The 19,388-nt window shown below is 38.8% G+C and overlaps 2 long non-coding RNA genes across 2 annotated transcripts; one reads left to right on the plus strand and one right to left on the minus strand.

Annotated features, from left to right (window-relative positions):
• Positions 1-810: 810 nt before the first annotated feature.
• LOC145861363 (uncharacterized) lies at positions 811-16,576 on the minus strand. The gene is made up of 5 exons (XR_014381113.1): positions 16,503-16,576; positions 14,254-16,231; positions 13,467-13,886; positions 6,414-8,509; positions 811-959 (listed from the first exon to the last, which is right to left on the minus strand). It is a non-coding gene; the product is annotated as an uncharacterized LOC145861363 (long non-coding RNA).
• Positions 16,577-16,716: 140 nt separating this feature from the next.
• On the plus strand, positions 16,717-18,202 carry LOC106598830 (uncharacterized). The gene is made up of 2 exons (XR_014381115.1): positions 16,717-16,854; positions 17,142-18,202. It is a non-coding gene; the product is annotated as an uncharacterized LOC106598830 (long non-coding RNA).
• Positions 18,203-19,388: the final 1,186 nt, after the last annotated feature.

Consider the following 19,388-nt stretch of genomic DNA (forward strand, 5'->3'; position numbering starts at 1 on the left):
TATGAACTTAATTGAACAAAAAATGCATGTATTGTATACCATAATGTCCTAGGAGTGTCATCTGATGAAGATCATCAAAGATTAGTGCTGCACTTAGCTGTGGTTTTGTTTTTTGTGACATTATATGCTAGCTTGAAAAATGGGTGTCTGATTATTTCTGGCTGGGTACTCTCCTGACATAATCTAATGTTTTGCTTTCGCTGTAAAGCCTTTTTGAAATCGGACAGTGTGGTTAGATTAACGAGAGTCTTGTCTTTAAAATGGTGTAAAATAGTCATATGTTTGAAAAATGGAAGTTTTCGGATTTTAGAGGAGTTTGTATTTCGCGCCAAGCCCATCATTGGATATTGGAGCAGGTGTTCCGCTAGCGGAACGTCTAGATGTAAGAGGTTAAAGCTTATTGCCACTATCAGATATGTCTATGTCCTGGGAAATGTTCTTGTTACTTACAACCTCATGCTAATCGCATTAGCACACATTAGCTCAACCGTCCCGCGGGTGAGACACCAATCTGTAGAGATCCTTATAAAAATAAGTACATTTTGCTCACTGGGATTCTTCAAAATCTTGTGTCCTTGAACGTGTGCAAAGCCTGGGCATCCAAGGCTGCCTCTGTAGAGCCCGGGTCGGTGGTGATCATGGGTCAGTGCGGATTCACGGGTCAGTGCGGATGTATATTCTAGTTTATTTGATTTGATTCACATTGCGGTTGCCACATGATGCTGGATGGTACTTCCTGAATGAGAAGAATCAGAGGGGGTTGGTTAGGTTAGCAATGCAGCTGAACACATTGTCTGAAAAGTGATGTACTGTATACCGAGTGCTGTACAGGACTTACAACACATTCAGATAGTACTGAAGCTTTGTGATGTGAAGATATGGCTGTTACTGCAGTGGTGTGGAGACTGCATTGTTGGGTCTGGTGGACTGACAGAGTTGGCGGCAGAAGATGGAGTAGCCTGGAGGTTAAAACATAATGAATAAAAAATAATAAAATATAAACGGTTAAAGTGTAAGATAAATGTCATGAACCTTTTGACAGCTTGTTATGATAAAAAGGATTTACAACAGGTAAAACTGGACAGGTGGATTAGACTGAAGATGTGTATGGTTGAAAACAATGCAATGTGTAAAGCACTTGTGTTACTTGTTGGAAGTGGAAGCTGGCACACAGATCACCCCAATCATAACACCCACAGAACATTTTGCTCTACGTAAATGCTTAACAAGTTCCTCTAGATGTGCAGAAATGCATTCAGTGTAACTGAGGTACAGTATCACATTGTATCATTGACGTCAGTGGAGAAGAATCTGCAACTACAGTACCTGCTCTGTGGCCCCACCTGGCTCCTCCTGGAAGTGGAGGTGGAACAACATGGGGTACAATGAAGATGAATTTTGGGTACCAATATTTGTAATTCGATATCAATATAACGGTAGCTGTTATTCTAGTAATTTTTTTTATAGTTTATATTGTAGTAAATTCATATTCTAGTTTATGTTCTAGTAAGTTTTTTATAGTTTAGATTGTAGTAAGTTCATATTCTAGTTTATGTTCTAGTAAGTTTTTTTTATAGTTTAGATTGTAGTAAGATCATATTCTAGTTTATGTTCTAGCAAGTTTTTTTATAGTTTAGATTGTAGTAAGTTCATATTCTATTTTATGTTCTCGTAAGGTCATATTATAGTTTGTTGTAGTAAGTTTTTTTTATAGTTTATATTGTAGTAAAATCATATTCTAGTTTATGTTCTAGTAAGTTAATATTCTAGTTTATGTTCTAGTAAGTTTTTTATAGTTTAGATTGTAGTAAGTTAATATTCTAGTATATATTTGTCACAGTATCCACCGAGGATGGCGCCCCTCCTCGGTCGGGCGGCGCTCGGCGGTCGTCGTCGCAGGTCTACTAGCTGCCACCGATCTATGTTTCTTTGTTTTTTGTCTGATCTAGACCGCACCTGTCTCTTGTCTGTCATTAGTGGGGAGGTATTTAGTTTGTTTCTTAGGGTTCGTCTCTGTGCGTCAGCGGGCAGGTATGTGAACGGTCTGTGCTTTTGCACAATTCTCCCCCAGCGGATTCCTGCTAGAGGAATGTTGTATTTGCCGGGCTGCGCCCCGTGCGTATTTTTGTTTTCTCGGGGTTTACTGTGTTCTCTGGGCGCACCCTATGCCCTTTTGTTACGCCGAGTGGTTTTTCGGTGCAATAAATATACCGTTCTACGACACTACTGGACTACGTCTCCTGCTTTTGACTCTGCCCTTTCCTCCTGCCTTAAGAAACCGTGACAATATTGTAGTAAGTTCACATTCTAGTTTATGTTCTCGTAAGGTCATATTCTAGTTTATGTTCTAGCAAGTTTTTTTATAGTTATATTGTAGGAAGTATATATTCTAGATTATGTAATCAAGCAATAAAAATAATGTCTATGTCTGAAATGTCTATGTCAAAATTTCTGATTTCCTTACCTTTGACTAAGTTTTTAAAAAAATTGTGTAGTCTTAGTGTAAATTTATCACAATACGCCTGGTGACTTTTTTTTTTCCAGGTTCCACCAGCTAGAGGTGGAAGGTGTTGATGGAAGTCCATCCATGTGCGTAATGTGTCCATTTTCATTGGAATTAGGTTCATAACTATCACTGGATTTCTGATTACCTCTGAGAATAACACTGCAACTAAAGCAGTTGCATCAAATTCATTACGCAGATGAAAAAGTAGTCCATCTGGATTTCCAGTGATTAAGTATATAAGAGCCTGACGGAAGTCTAGTGACTTTGATACCAGATTATCTAATTGAGCATATGAGAGAAATTCTGTCTTGCCCATTTTATTCTTGCAAAAAGACACTTTTAGACTTCCTGTTTTAATAGCAGACGCAATATTGGGATCCATAATTCTGTACAAAGGTTTAATATAGAGGTTTTCCATATTAACTGAAGAAATATAAATCCCAGAAATTATGTAAATGTTGTCCATTTCATTTTTTGATCTATTGTAATGCAACAAGTAATAATAAATTACACTAAGATAATCGTAAAAACTTTTGATGTAAATTACAATAGATGCTTTGGATGGTACATCCATTGAATCATTTACTAACATAATTTTTTTATAAAAAATACAATCTCCAAAATTAAAATGTTGCTTTAATCGATAAATCATTTTACTGATAAGCTTTAAGCATTTCAATTTTCTGGGAACATTTTTTAAATTATTTCGAGATGAAATTTTAATCTTCAAATTTGTTTTTTTTGTAACTTTTATGCCAATAAATGCGTTTTCATTTTCTTTGTACTGAAACACAAAAAATAAATGGAACAGAATTAGATTAACCTTGTTACATTAAACTAACTTGAAGATAAAGGGAGTGGCATGTTTTTCAAGCTTTCCATACAGTCATATGTTGACAAACACTATATGTGATCTTTTGATAAACAGATAAACAAACTCTTTTGATAAACAGACTATTGTAATTACAACATACTCTACATGTAGGTTAACATAGCTTTACCAGTTTAATTAACTGTCATCTAAATGCTCAGAATACGTTTTAAAAGAATCTTACCCCCATGTTGTTCCACTTCAGGTATTGGAAATGGACTGGTGTTGGTTAGGTGTTGGTTATTCATCAGCTTTATTGGGTGGTCAAATTGGGTGTGTCATGTGTGGGTGTTTCTAAGTCTACAGTACACGGATGCATATTCCTTCTTGTCCGCTCGCCTTTCTGTTCAGTTCCCTATGAAACTTTATAGATTAAACTTTATTTCATGTGCATTTGTAAAATCGCAACACACTTCACAATGAAAGATGGCAAACATTAGGCATTAAAATAAGTTAAACAACAACTTCAATCTCCAGGATCTCTCCCCTCTCTTCAAACAGGAATAACAACATAGTTAAGTGATGACGCCAAAGAAGTGAGTGTTTGGAGGATATACAGTTGAAGTCAGAAGTTTACGATGTGACCCAGTCGTTCTTTTTAAATGTTCCATTGCCATACTGGCTGGAAACGTTCTTATCCCTTGCTTGCTAGCTAGCCAACTGTGGCTAACTTACAGTCATGTCAAAAAGTGCAGCCAGAATAACAGCAAAGTATTTGCATTTGTTTAAGATGTTTTCTATTTACATTTATTTGGATACATCTATAACAATGAGCTAATGATGCACGATTTTAACTGGCATAGAAAATGTGCTCTCTCGACAGGACACTGTTGTTCAGAAGAGCTAGCCAACAACACAACTAACACAATCACTTCAAACTGAAGCTGGAAAGACAGCAAACTAGGTGCACTTCATAAATATTTTACGTTTTCGATTGATAATTATTTGTGTATATATCCATAAAAATGATGCTGATTCATGATTTCGACTGGTTGAGAAAAGCTGCCTGCATGTCTATCTCATCCCGACAGCTGGAGATCGAATTTGAATGTTGAAATAATGTTGCAAATGTCAGAGACAGACAGCAACGATTGTACAAATTCTCCAGTGTTGAAAACTAACTGTGAGACGGCCCACAGTCCGGAGCCGAGAGGGAGACGGCCCACAGTCCGGAGCCGAGAGGGAGACGGCCCACAGTCCGGAGCCAAGAGGGAGACGGCCCACAGTCCGGAGCCGAGAGGGAGACGGCCCACAGTCCGGAGCCGAGAGGGAGACGGCCCACAGTCCGGAGCCGAGAGGGAGACGGCCCACAGTCCGGAGCCGAGAGGGAGACGGCCCACAGTCCGGAGCCGAGAGGGAGACGGCCCACAGTCCGGAGCCGAGAGGGAGACGGCCCACAGTCCGGAGCCGAGAGGGAGACGGCCCACAGTCCGGAGCCGGCGCAGCCAGAGTCGTCCTTCAGCCCGATGTCTCCAGCGATGCGCCATAGCGCAGAGACTTCGGGAGGGGTAAAATTTAATAAGTATTTAGCGGGGGTGGACAGGTTAGGTTGGAGTAAGGCCGGAGCCTGACCCACCTCCGTAGTAGGAGGTTGGGGAGGGGGGGGGGGTGTAGCACAAGAACCGTCGGTGATGGTGGCCACCCTCCCTCCCCTCCCTTTAGTTAAGATTTTTTTTGTGTGTGTTTATTTTTGTGTAAGGTGCATCCAGGGTCTGCACCTTCAGGGGGGGAGGGGGGGGGGGGGAGAGAGGAGAGTACTGTCACGTCCAGTATAAGGGGTTATTTGTTATTGTAGTTTGGTCAGGACGTGGCAGGGGTGTGTTTGTTTAGAGTGTTTCGGGGTTTGTTGGGCTATGTTCTATGTTAGTATATTTCTGTTTATCTAGTATGTCTAGTTCTATGTTTAGTTAATGGGGTTGACCTTCAATTGGAAGCAGCTGCTCCTAGTTGCTTCTAATTGAAGGTCCTATTTAAGAGGGGTGTTTTTCTATGGGATTTTTTGTGGGTAGTTGTTCCTTGTTTTAGTGTTTGTTGCACCTGACAGGACTGTTTCGTTTTGTTCTTTTTTTGTATATGTATTTAGTTGTTTTTCCTTCTTCAAAATAAAAAGATGAGTATACATATTCCCGCTGCGTTTTGGTCTAATCCATACGACAACCGTGACATTACCGATGGGTGGGGCACATTGATCATCAGTTATCATATAAAAAAACTGCAAAACATTAGCCTCCAACCTATGAAAAAAGCCTGTGATGGCCGGGCTATCTACTCAGAATATTGCAAAATGTGCTTTCACCGAAAAGCTATTTTAAAATCGGACACCGCGATTGCATAAAGGAGTTCTGTATCTATAATTCTTAAAATAATTGTTATGTTTTTTATGAACGTTTATCGTGAGTAATTTAGTAAATTCACCGGAAGTGTTCGGTGGGAATGCTAGTTCTGAACGTCACATGCTAATGTAAAAGCTGGTTTTTGATATAAATATGAACTTAATTGAACAAAAAATGCATGTATTGTATACCATAATGTCCTAGGAGTGTCATCTGATGAAGATCATCAAAGATTAGTGCTGCATTTAGCTGTGGTTTTGTTTTTTGTGACATTATATGCTAGCTTGAAAAATGGGTGTCTGATTATTTCTGGCTGGGTACTCTCCTGACATAATCTAATGTTTTGCTTTCGTTGTAAAGCCTTTTTGAAATCGGACAGTGTGGTTAGATAAAGGAGAGTCTTGTCTTTAAAATGGTGTAAAATAGTCATATGTTTGAAAAATGGAAGTTTCTGGATTTTCGAGGAGTTTGTATTTCGCGCCACGCCCTATCATTGGATATTGGAGCGGTGTTCCGCTAGCGGAACGTCTAGATGTAAGAGGTTAATGCAACCGCTGTGTCAGATTTCAAAAAAGCTTTACGGCAAAAGCACACTTTGCAATAATCTGAATACAGCGCACAGTCACCAAAACAAGCCATACAGATACCCGCCATGTTGTGGAGTCAACAAAACTCAGAAATAGCATGATAAATATTCACTTACCTTTGATCTTCATCAGAATGCACTCCCAGGAATCCCAGTTCCACAATAAATGTTTGTTTTGTTACAATAAAGTCAATATTTATGTCCAAATACCTCCTTTTTGTTTGCGCGTTCAGTTCACTATTCCAAATGCAGTAGCCGCATGCACTGGGTCCAGAGGAAAAGTCAAAAAAGTTGCTTTACAGTTTGTAGAAACATGTCAAATGATGTATAGAATCAATCTTTAGGATGTTTTTTATCATAAATCTTCAATAATATTCCAACCGGACAATTCCTTTGTCTTCAGAAATGTAAAGGAACTCAGCTCGCTCTCTCGGCCGCACGGGTGTGACTGAGCTCATGGCTTTTTTCCAGACACATGATTCCAATAACTCTTTTTCTCTCCCCATTCACAGTAGAAGCCTGCAACAACGTTCTAAAGACTGTTGACATCTAGTGGAAGCCTTAGGAAGTGCAACATGACCCCACAGACACTGTATATTGGATTGGCAATCACTTGAAAAACTACAAACCTCAGATTTCCCACTTCCTGGTTGGATTTTTCTCAGGTTTTTGCCTGCCATATGAGTTCTGTTATACTCACTGACATCGTTCAAACAGTTTTAGAAACTTCAGAGTGTTTTCTATCCAAATCTACTAATAATATGCATATCCTAGCTTCTGGGCTTGAGTAGCAGGCAGTTTACTCTGGGCACAGTTTACTTCCGGACCTGAAAATACTACCCCCTACCCCAAAGACGTTAAAGTTTTGTATACTCACTGTACATTACATTTTTTATTGCTCTGGTATGGTGTATGTGAGGTATCACCTGTATTCATTTCAGTAACTCTATGCCAGTGGAAGGTTAAATAAATAGTCCATTCTCAAATCAAATTCATTTGGCTTCAAAATTGCTTGATTTATAGGCATAGTATGTGACTTGGTAAGCTGACGGTTGGTATTGGGGAAATATTATGTCACCTGTAGGTACAGAATAATAATTTGTGTGTGTACGTGCATGTGTTATGGCTTCTTCTTTGCATCTTCACATTTGAATTATAGAGTAGGCATTAATGCAGATATCATGAACTGTAGCATATGCCCCCCCCCCCCCCCCCCTCCCATCCAGCGCACACACACACACAGGATGTGTAGCCATGAATCGCTGATGAAATATTTAAACTGGGGTAATCATTTGTTCTTTCTTCTATCCTCCCTTTCTCTCCCAGTTCTCTGTCTCTCTTTCTCTCTCTTTCTCTTTCTATGTGAAGGTCTGTCGTTGTACTCTAGGGGAAACAGGGCGTGACATGCTGAGGTGATTCCACGGAAGACACTGGATGAAGAAAACGACAATTATATCACAGGAAAACACATGCACACACGCCTGCAGACACACTGCAACACCCCCCCCCCCCCACAAACACACACACACTCTCTCTCTCACACACACACATACATTTGATTCTCATGAATAACCATTAAGCCATTTGCTAAGATTTCCCCCATTTTGACATGTGGACCTGTTCTCACTCTTACCCTGACGGATCGCTCCAGACACTTTTTCGGTCTTGTCTGAGGTATTTTATATTGAATGTCAGAATGGCCATATTCTGAATACACTCTAGCACTAAATCAATGATCATTTACTACGCTTTTCCATTGAAGGCCATATTGAGGTTAAATCAATGACTGGAGTTTTCAATTGATAAAAAACAAATGACTATCTCATGTTGAAAGTGCAAGTCAGTATAGTGTATTTACTGGTCAATGTATTCCCTATACTGTACTTTGACTTGTCTAGTCATTCCTTGTATTCATATTTTTTTGGTGTATTGTACCTCCTTGACTAATCAATCACATCATTCCATGTATTAGAAAAACAGTTGTGTTTGGTTAAATAAGTTATTCTGTATGTTTGTCTCTTTTTTAATGTAGAATATTACATCAAATCAAATCCAAACAAATCACTATCTCTGTCAGATCCATTAGCCTTTATCTTCTGTGGCCAGATGACGTGGCGAGGTCCACATCCTGCTGAACATCCAATCACATCTTATCGGTCCCTGCGGTCTGGTGTGCTGAGAGTCATCTGTGTGGGGGTCTTGGGAGGCCATTACTGTGAGTAAAAGATGTCGAAAATACATATTTTTGGTTGAAAAGATGTTTGAAATCGCTTAAGGATCCACCCTTTTTTTCAATTTTCACCTAAAATGACATACCAAAATTAAACTGCATATTCTTGATACCATTTGAAAGGAAACACTGAAGTTTGTGGAAATGTGAAATTAACGTAGGAGAATATAACACATTAGATCTGGTAAAAGATAAAGAAAAAAACTACATTTTTTTGTATTGTTTTTGTACTATCATCTTTGAAATGCAAGAGAAAGGCCACAATGTATTATTCTTGCCCAGGCGCAATTTGTGATTTTTGCCACTAGACGGCAGCAGTGTATGTGCAAAGTTTTAGACTGATCCAATGAACCATTGTATTCCTGATCAACATTTTGTATCAAGACTGCCCAAATGTGCCGAATTGGATTATTAATAACTTTTCAAGTTCATAACTGTGCACTCTCCTCAAACAATAGCATGGTATTCTTTCACTGTAATAGCTACTGCAATTTGGACAGTGCAGTTAGAGTAACAAGAATTAACCTGTTTTGGCTAGGGGGCAGTATTTTCACAGCCGGATAAAAAAACGTACCCGATTTAATCTGATTATTACTCCTGCCCAGAAACTAGAATATGCATATAATTATTAGCTTTGGATAGAAAACACTCCAAAGTTTCTAAAACTGTTTGAATGGTGTCTGTGAGTATAACAGAACTCATTTGGCAGGCCAAAACCTGAGAAGATTCCATGCAGGAAGTGGCCTGTCTGACAATTTCTTGCCCTTCTTGATTATCTCTATCCATTACAGACGATCTCTGCTGATACGTGACACTTCCTAAGGCTCCCATGGGCTGTCAGAAGGCGGCAAAAAGCTGAATCGTGGCTTTGCAGGCTCTGGTTGAAAAAAAGTAGCGCGTTTGGGTAGTGGCTGGTTACAGTACTGTGAGACTCAGGCTCGTGCCCGCGTCGACCGAATGCTTTGTTTTCTTTTGTCTGTTTACCTAAACGCAGATTCCCGGTCAGAATATTATCGCTTTTTTACGAGAAAAATGGCATAAAAATTGATTTTAAACAGCGGTTGACATGCTTCGAAGTACGGTAATGGAATATTTAGAAATCTTTTGTCACGAATTGCGCCATGCTCGTGACCCTTATTTACACTTCGGATAGTGTCTTGAACGCACGAACAAAACGCCGTTATTTGGATATAACGATGGATTATTTTAGACCAAACCAACATTTGTTATTGAAGTAGCAGTCCTGGGAGTGCATTCTGACGAAGACAACAAAGGTAATCAAACTTTTGTAATAGTAAATCGGAGTTTGGTCAGGGCTAAACTTGGTCGGTGTCTAAATGGCTAGCCGTGATGGCTGGGCTATCTACTGAGAATATTGCAAAATGTGCTTTCACCGAAAAGCTATTTTAAAATCGGACATATCGAGTGCATAGAGGAGTTCTGTATCTATAATTCTTAAAATAATTGTTATGTTTTTTGTGAACGTTTATCGTGAGTAATTTAGTAAATTCACCGGATGTTTGCGGGGGTATGCTAGTTCTGAACGTCACATGCTAATGTAAAAAGCTGGTTTTTGATGTAAATATGAACTTGATTGAACAAAACATGCATGCATTGTATAACATAATGTCCTAGGGTTGTCATCTGATGAAGATCATCAAAGGTTAGTGCTGCATTTAGCTGTGGTTTGGGTTTATGTGACATTATATGCTAGCTTGAAAAATGGGTGTCTGATTATTTCTGGCTGGGTACTCTGCTGACATAATCTAATGTTTTGCTTTCGCTGTAAAGCCTTTTTGAAATCGGACAGTGTGGTTAGATTAACGAGAGTCTTGTCTTTAAAATGGTGTAAAATAGTCATATGTTTGAAAAATGGAAGTTTTCGGATTTTAGAGGAGTTTGTATTTCGCGCCACGCCCATCATTGGATATTGGAGCAGGTGTTCCGCTAGCGGAACGTCTAGATCTAAGAGGTTAAAGCTTATTGCCACTATCAGATATGTCTATGTCCTGGGAAATGTTCTTGTTACTTACAACCTCATGCTAATCGCATTAGCACACATTAGCTCAACCGTCCCGCGGGTGAGACACCAATCTGTAGAGATCCTTATAAAAATAAGTACATTTTGCTCACTGGGATTCTTCAAAATCTTGTGTCCTTGAACGTGTGCAAAGCCTGGGCATCCAAGGCTGCCTCTATAGAGCCCGGGTCGGTGGTGATCATGGGTCAGTGCGGATGTATATTCTAGTTTATTTGATTTGATTCACATTGCGGTTGCCACATGATGCTGGATGGTACTTCCTGAATGAGAAGAATCAGAGGGGGTTGGTTAGGTTAGCAATGCAGCTGAACACATTGTCTGAAAAGTGATGTACTGTATACCGAGTGCTGTACAGGACTTACAACACATTCAGATAGTACTGAAGCTTTGTGATGTGAAGATATGGCTGTTACTGCAGTGGTGTGGAGACTGCATTGTTGGGTCTGGTGGACTGACAGAGTTGGCGGCAGAAGATGGAGTAGCCTGGAGGTTAAAACATAATGAATAAAAAAATAATAAAATATAAACTGTTAAAGTGTAAGATAAATGTCATGAACCTTTTGACAGCTTGTTATGATAAAAAGGATTTACAACAGGTAAAACTGGACAGGTGGATTAGACTGAAGATGTGTATGGTTGAAAACAATGCAATGTGTAAAGCACTTGTGTTACTTGTTGGAAGTGGAAGCTGGCACACAGATCACCCCAATCATAACACCCACAGAACATTTTGCTCTATGTAAATGCTTAACAAGTTCCTCTAGATGTGCAGAAATGCATTCAGTGTAACTGAGGTACAGTATCACATTGTATCATTGACGTCAGTGGAGAAGAATCTGCAACTACAGTACCTGCTCTGTGGCCCCACCTGGCTCCTCCTGGAAGTGGAGGTGGAACAACATGGGGTACAATGAAGATGAATTTTGGGTACCAATATTTGTAATTCGATATCAATATAACGGTAGCTGTTATTCTAGTAAGTTTTTTATAGTTTATATTGTAGTAAATTCATATTCTAGTTTATGTTCTAGTAATTTTTTTTATAGTTTATATTGTAGTAAGTTCATATTCTAGTTTGTGTTCTAGTAAGTTTTTTTATAGTTTAGATTGTAGTAAGATCATATTCTAGTTTATGTTCTAGCAAGTTTTTTTATAGTTTAGATTGTAGTAAGTTCATATTCTATTTTATGTTCTCGTAAGGTCATATTATAGTTTGTTGTAGTAAGTTTTTTTTATAGTTTATATTGTAGTAAAATCATATTCTAGTTTATGTTCTAGTAAGTTAATATTCTAGTTTATGTTCTAGTAAGTTTTTTATAGTTTAGATTGTAGTAAGTTAATATTCTAGTATATATTTGTCACAGTATCCACCGAGGATGGCGCCCCTACACGGTCGGGCGGCGCTCGGCGGTCGTCGTCGCCGGTCTACTAGCTGCCACCGATCTATGTTTCTTTGTTTTTTGTCTGATCTAGACCGCACCTGTCTCTTGTCTGTCATTAGTGGGGAGGTATTTAGTTTGTTTCTTAGGGTTCGTCTCTGTGCGTCAGCGGGCAGGTATGTGAACGGTCTGTGCTTTTGCACAATTCTCCCCCAGCGGATTCCTGCTAGAGGAATGTTGTATTTGCCGGGCTGCGCCCCGTGCGTATTTTTGTTTTCTCGGGGTTTACTGTGTTCTCTGGGCGCACCCTATGCCCTTTTGTTACGCCGAGTGGTTTTTCGGTGCAATAAATATACCGTTCTACGACACTACTGGACTACGTCTCCTGCTTTTGACTCTGCCCTTTCCTCCTGCCTTAAGAAACCGTGACAATATTGTAGTAAGTTCACATTCTAGTTTATGTTCTCGTAAGGTCATATTCTAGTTTATGTTCTAGCAAGTTTTTTTATAGTTATATTGTAGGAAGTATATATTCTAGATTATGTAATCAAGCAATAAAAATAATGTCTGAAATGTCTATGTCAAAATTTCTGATTTCCTTACCTTTGACTAAGTTTTTAAAAAATTGTGTAGTCTTAGTGTAAATTTATCACAATACGCCTGGTGACTTTTTTTTTCCAGGTTCCACCAGCTAGAGGTGGAAGGTGTTGATGGAAGTCCATCCATGTGCGTAATGTGTCCATTTTCATTGGAATTAGGTTCATAACTATCATCACTGGATTTCTGATTACCTCTGAGAATAACACTGCAACTAAAGCAGTTGCATCAAATTCATTACGCAGATGAAAAAGTAGTCCATCTTGATTTCCAGTGATTAAGTATATAAGAGCCTGACGGAAGTCTAGTGACTTTGATACCAGATTATCTAATTGAGCATATGAGAGAAATTCGCTAATGTAAAAAGCTGGTTTTTGATGTAAATATGAACTTGATTGAACAAAACATGCATGCATTGTATAACATAATGTCCTAGGGTTGTCATCTGATGAAGATCATCAAAGGTTAGTGCTGCATTTAGCTGTGGTTTGGGTTTATGTGACATTATATGCTAGCTTGAAAAATGGGTGTCTGATTATTTCTGGCTGGGTACTCTGCTGACATAATCTAATGTTTTGCTTTCGCTGTAAAGCCTTTTTGAAATCGGACAGTGTGGTTAGATTAACGAGAGTCTTGTCTTTAAAATGGTGTAAAATAGTCATATGTTTGAAAAATGGAAGTTTTCGGATTTTAGAGGAGTTTGTATTTCGCGCCACGCCCATCATTGGATATTGGAGCAGGTGTTCCGCTAGCGGAACGTCTAGATGTAAGAGGTTAAAGCTTATTGCCACTATCAGATATGTCTATGTCCTGGGAAATGTTCTTGTTACTTACAACCTCATGCTAATCGCATTAGCACACATTAGCTCAACCGTCCTGCGGGTGAGACACCAATCTGTAGAGATCCTTATAAAAATAAGTACATTTTGCTCACTGGGATTCTTCAAAATCTTGTGTCCTTGAACGTGTGCAAAGCCTGGGCATCCAAGGCTGCCTCTGTAGAGCCCGGGTCGGTGGTGATCATGGGTCAGTGCGGATTCACGGGTCAGTGCGGATGTATATTCTAGTTTATTTGATTTGATTCACATTGCGGTTGCCACATGATGCTGGATGGTACTTCCTGAATGAGAAGAATCAGAGGGGGTTGGTTAGGTTAGCAATGCAGCTGAACACATTGTCTGAAAAGTGATGTACTGTATACCGAGTGCTGTACAGGACTTACAACACATTCAGATAGTACTGAAGCTTTGTGATGTGAAGATATGGCTGTTACTGCAGTGGTGTGGAGACTGCATTGTTGGGTCTGGTGGACTGACAGAGTTGGCGGCAGAAGATGGAGTAGCCTGGAGGTTAAAACATAATGAATAAAAAATAATAAAATATAAACTGTTAAAGTGTAAGATAAATGTCATGAACCTTTTGACAGCTTGTTATGATAAAAAGGATTTACAACAGGTAAAACTGGACAGGTGGATTAGACTGAAGATGTGTATGGTTGAAAACAATGCAATGTGTAAAGCACTTGTGTTACTTGTTGGAAGTGGAAGCTGGCACACAGATCACCCCAATCATAACACCCACAGAACATTTTGCTCTACGTAAATGCTTAACAAGTTCCTCTAGATGTGCAGAAATGCATTCAGTGTAACTGAGGTACAGTATCACATTGTATCATTGACGTCAGTGGAGAAGAATCTGCAACTACAGTACCTGCTCTGTGGCCCCACCTGGCTCCTCCTGGAAGTGGAGGTGGAACAACATGGGGTACAATGAAGATGAATTTTGGGTACCAATATTTGTAATTCGATATCAATATAACGGTAGCTGTTATTCTAGTAATTTTTTTAATAGTTTATATTGTAGTAAATTCATATTCTAGTTTATGTTCTAGTAAGTTTTTTATAGTTTAGATTGTAGTAAGTTCATATTCTAGTTTATGTTCTAGTAAGTTTTTTTATAGTTTAGATTGTAGTAAGATCATATTCTAGTTTATGTTCTAGCAAGTTTTTTTATAGTTTAGATTGTAGTAAGTTCATATTCTATTTTATGTTCTCGTAAGGTCATATTATAGTTTGTTGTAGTAAGTTTTTTTTATAGTTTATATTGTAGTAAAATCATATTCTAGTTTATGTTCTAGTAAGTTAATATTCTAGTTTATGTTCTAGTAAGTTTTTTATAGTTTAGATTGTAGTAAGTTAATATTCTAGTATATATTTGTCACAGTATCCACCGAGGATGGCGCCCCTCCTCGGTCGGGCGGCGCTCGGCGGTCGTCGTCGCCGGTCTACTAGCTGCCACCGATCTATGTTTCTGTGTTCTTTGTTTTTTGTCTGATCTAGACCGCACCTGTCTCTTGTCTGTCATTAGTGGGGAGGTATTTAGTTTGTTTCTTTGGGTTCGTCTCTGTGCGGGATTGTTTGTTCGTCAGCGGGCAGGTATGTGAACGGTCTGTGCTTTTGCACAATTCTCCCCCAGCGGATTCCTGCTAGAGGAATGTTGTATTTGCCGGGCTGCGCCCCGTGCGTATTTTTGTTTTCTCGGGGTTTACTGTGTTCTCTGGGCGCACCCTATGCCCTTTTGTTACGCCGAGTGGTTTTTCGGTGCAATAAATATACCGTTCTACGACACTACTGGACTACGTCTCCTGCTTTTGACTCTGCCCTTTCCTCCTGCCTTAAGAAACCGTGACAATATTGTAGTAAGTTCACATTCTAGTTTATGTTCTCGTAAGGTCATATTCTAGTTTATGTTCTAGCAAGTTTTTTTATAGTTATATTGTAGGAAGTATATATTCTAGATTATGTAATCAAGCAATAAAAATAATGTCTGAAATGTCTATGTCAAAATTTCTGATTTCCTTACCTTTGACTAAGTTTTTTAAAAAATTGTGTAGTCTTAGTGTAAATTTATCACAATACGCCTGGTGACTTTTTTTTTTCCAGGTTCCACCAGCTAGAGGTGGAAGGTGTTGATGGAAGTCCATCCATGTGCGTAATGTGTCCATTTTCATTGGAATTAGGTTCATAACTATCATCACTGGATTTCTGATTACCTCTGAGAATAACACTGCAACTAAAGCAGTTGCATCAAATTCATTACGCAGATGAAAAAGTAGTCCATCTTGATTTCCAGTGATTAAGTATATAAGAGCCTGACGGAAGTCTAGTGACTTTGATACCAGATTATCTAATTGAGCATATGAGAGAAATTCTGTCTTGCCCATTTTATTCTTGCAAAAAGACACTTTTAGACTTCCTGTTTTAATAGCAGACGCAATATTGGGATCCATAATTCTGTACAAAGGTTTAATATAGAGGTTTTCCATATTAACTGAAGAAATATAAATCCCAGAAATTATGTAAATGTTGTCCATTTCATTTTTTGATCTATTGTAATGCAACAAGTAATAAATTACACTAAGATAATCGTAAAAACTTTTGATGTAAATTACAATAGATGCTTTGGATGGTACATCCATTGAATCATTTACTAACATAATTTTTTTATAAAAAATACAATCTCCAAAATTAAAATGTTGCTTTAATCGATCAATCATTTTACTGATAACCTTTAAGCATTTCAATTTTCTGGGAACATTTTTTAAATTATTTTGAGTTGAAATTTTAATCTTCAAATTTGTTTTTTTTGTAACTTTTATGCCAATAAATGCGTTTTCATTTTCTTTGTACTGAAACACAAAAAATAAATGGAACAGAATTAGATTAACCTTGTTACATTAAACTAACTTGAAGATAAAGGGAGTGGCATGTTTTTCAAGCTTTCCATACAGTCATATGTTGACAAACACTATATGTGATCTTTTGATAAACAGATAAACAAACTCTTTTGATAAACAGACTATTGTAATTACAACATACTCTACATGTAGGTTAACATAGCTTTACCAGTTTAATTAACTGTCATCTAAATGCTCAGAATACGTTTTAAAAGAATCTTACCCCCATGTTGTTCCACTTCAGGTATTGGAAATGGACTGGTGTTGGTTAGGTGTTGGTTATTCATCAGCTTTATTGGGTGGTCAAATTGGGTGTGTCATGTGTGGGTGTTTCTAAGTCTACAGTACACGGATGCATATTCCTTCTTGTCCGCTCGCCTTTCTGTTCAGTTCCCTATGAAACTTTATAGATTAAACTTTATTTCATGTGCATTTGTAAAATCGCAACACACTTCACAATGAAAGATGGCAAACATTAGGCATTAAAATAAGTTAAACAACAACTTCAATCTCCAGGATCTCTCCCCTCTCTTCAAACAGGAATAACAACATAGTTAAGTGATGACGCCAAAGAAGTGAGTGTTTGGAGGATATACAGTTGAAGTCAGAAGTTTACGATGTGACCCAGTCGTTCTTTTTAAATGTTCCATTGCCATACTGGCTGGAAACGTTCTTATCCCTTGCTTGCTAGCTAGCCAACTGTGGCTAACTTACAGTCATGTCAAAAAGTGCAGCCAGAATAACAGCAAAGTATTTGCATTTGTTTAAGATGTTTTCTATTTACATTTATTTGGATACATCTATAACAATGAGCTAATGATGCACGATTTTAACTGGCATAGAAAATGTGCTCTCTCGACAGGACACTGTTGTTCAGAAGAGCTAGCCAACAACACAACTAACACAATCACTTCAAACTGAAGCTGGAAAGACAGCAAACTAGGTGCACTTCATAAATATTTTACGTTTTCGATTGATAATTATTTGTGTATATATCCATAAAAATGATGCTGATTCATGATTTCGACTGGTTGAGAAAAGCTGCCTGCATGTCTATCTCATCCCGACAGCTGGAGATCGAATTTGAATGTTGAAATAATGTTGCAAATGTCAGAGACAGACAGCAACGTTTGTACAAATTCTCCAGTGTTGAAAACTAACTGTGAGACGGCCCACAGTCCGGAGCCGAGAGGGAGACGGCCCACAGTCCGGAGCCGAGAGGGAGACGGCCCACAGTCCGGAGCCGGCGCAGCCAGAGTCGTCCTTCAGCCCGATGTCTCCAGCGATGCGCCATAGCCCAGAGACTTCGGGAGGGGTAAAATTTAATAAGTATTTAGCGGGGGTGGACAGGTTAGGTTGGAGTAAGGCCGGAGCCTGACCCACCTCCGTAGTAGGAGGTTGGGGAGGGGGGGGGGGGTGTAGCACAAGAACCGTCGGTGACGGTGGCCACCCTCCCTCCCCTCCCTTTAGTTAAGATTTTTTTTGTGTGTGTTTATTTTTGTGTAAGGTGCATCCAGGGTCTGCACCTTCAGGGGGGGGGGGGGGGAGGAGAGTACTGTCACGTCCAGTATAAGGGGTTATTTGTTATTGTAGTTTGGTCAGGACGTGGCAGGGGTGTGTTTGTTTAGTGTTTCGGGGTTTGTTGGGCTATGTTCTATGTTAGTATATTTCTATGTTTATCTAGTATGTCTAGTTCTATGTTTAGTTAATGGGGTTGACCTTCAATTGGAAGCAGCTGCTCCTAGTTGCTTCTAATTGAAGGTCCTATTTAAGAGGGGTGTTTTTCTATGGGATTTTTTGTGGGTAGTTGTTCCTTGTTTTAGTGTTTGTTGCACCTGACAGGACTGTTTCGTTTTGTTCTTTTTTTGTATATGTATTTAGTTGTTTTTCCTTCTTCAAAATAAAAAGATGAGTATACATATTCCCGCTGCGTTTTGGTCTAATCCATACGACAACCGTGACATTACCGATGGGTGGGGCACATTGATCATCAGTTATCATATAAAAAAACTGCAAAACATTAGCCTCCAACCTATGAAAAAAGCCTGTGATGGCCGGGCTATCTACTCAGAATATTGCAAAATGTGCTTTCACCGAAAAGCTATTTTAAAATCGGACACCGCGATTGCATAAAGGAGTTCTGTATCTATAATTCTTAAAATAATTGTTATATTTTTTATGAACGTTTATCGTGAGTAATTTAGTAAATTCACCGGAAGTGTTCGGTGGGAATGCTAGTTCTGAACGTCACATGCTAATGTAAAAGCTGGTTTTTGATATAAATATGAACTTAATTGAACAAAAAATGCATGTATTGTATACCATAATGTCCTAGGAGTGTCATCTGATGAAGATCATCAAAGATTAGTGCTGCATTTAGCTGTGGTTTTGTTTTTTGTGACATTATATGCTAGCTTGAAAAATGGGTGTCTGATTATTTCTGGCTGGGTACTCTCCTGACATAATCTAATGTTTTGCTTTCGTTGTAAAGCCTTTTTGAAATCGGACAGTGTGGTTAGATAAAGGAGAGTCTTGTCTTTAAAATGGTGTAAAATAGTCATATGTTTGAAAAATGGAAGTTTCTGGATTTTCGAGGAGTTTGTATTTCGCGCCACGCCCTATCATTGGATATTGGAGCGGTGTTCCGCTAGCGGAACGTCTAGATGTAAGAGGTTAATGCAACCGCTGTGTCAGATTTCAAAAAAGCTTTACGGCAAAAGCACACTTTTCAATAATCTGAATACAGCGCACAGTCACCAAAACAAGCCATACAGATACCCGCCATGTTGTGGAGTCAACAAAACTCAGAAATAGCATGATAAATATTCACTTACCTTTGATCTTCATCAGAATGCACTCCCAGGAATCCCAGTTCCACAATAAATGTTTGTTTTGTTACAATAAAGTCAATATTTATGTCCAAATACCTCCTTTTTGTTTGCGCGTTCAGTTCACTATTCCAAATGCAGTAGCCGCATGCACTGGGTCCAGAGGAAAAGTCAAAAAAGTTGCTTTACAGTTTGTAGAAACATGTCAAATGATGTATAGAATCAATCTTTAGGATGTTTTTTTATCATAAATCTTCAATAATATTCCAACCGGACAATTC

This window comes from Salmo salar, chromosome 17 (genome assembly GCF_965601325.2).
Source record: "Salmo salar chromosome 17, fSalSal1, whole genome shotgun sequence".
Classification (NCBI taxonomy): domain Eukaryota; kingdom Metazoa; phylum Chordata; class Actinopteri; order Salmoniformes; family Salmonidae; genus Salmo; species Salmo salar.